A 703-nucleotide genomic window follows, 5' to 3' on the forward strand; every position below is an offset into this window, starting at 1 on the left:
ACACCGAGGCCGGTGCCGCCCCGCTCACCTGCGCGGAGCCGCCTCACCTACGGACGCCACCGAGCCCTGACGGCTGGAGGCGGAGCTGCGGGGCGAGAGGGCTGCGCCGGGAGCTCCTGGGCCTGCCCCACCTGCTGCTGTGCGATGGGGATTCCCGTTGTTTTGTTAGGAGTGATGTTTCGCGCTTTTTTGCCTCTCTTTTTTGTGGAATTCTCACGGACCTATTGGAGTGTGGCCAGAGGAGGGCCAGAATGATCCAAGGGATGGAGGACCTCTCCCACGAGAACAGGCTGAGAAGATGGGGCTGTGCAGCCTAGAGAAGGCTTCGGGGAGACCTGAAAGCGGCCTTTCAGCGTCTTAAGGGGGGCTATGAGAAAGAAGGGGACAGACTCTTTAGCTGGGTCTGTTGTGACAGGACCAGAGGAAATGGTTTCAAACTTAAAGAGGAGAGATTTGGATTGGATATAAGGAAGAAGTCTTTTATGATAAGGGTGGGGAGGCATTGGAACAGGTTGCTCAGAGAGGTGGGGGAAGCTCCATCCCTGGAGATGCTTAAGGTCAGGCTGGATAGGGCTCTGAGCAACCACATGTAGCTGTACATGTCCCTGTTCATTGCAGGGGAGCTGGACTAGATGGCATCTAAGGGTCCCTTTCAGCTGAAACAATTCTGTGATTCTATGATTCTTTAACTGTATTGGTTTAC

The sequence above is a fragment of the Meleagris gallopavo genome, chromosome 2 (assembly GCF_000146605.3).
Source record: "Meleagris gallopavo isolate NT-WF06-2002-E0010 breed Aviagen turkey brand Nicholas breeding stock chromosome 2, Turkey_5.1, whole genome shotgun sequence".
Classification (NCBI taxonomy): domain Eukaryota; kingdom Metazoa; phylum Chordata; class Aves; order Galliformes; family Phasianidae; genus Meleagris; species Meleagris gallopavo.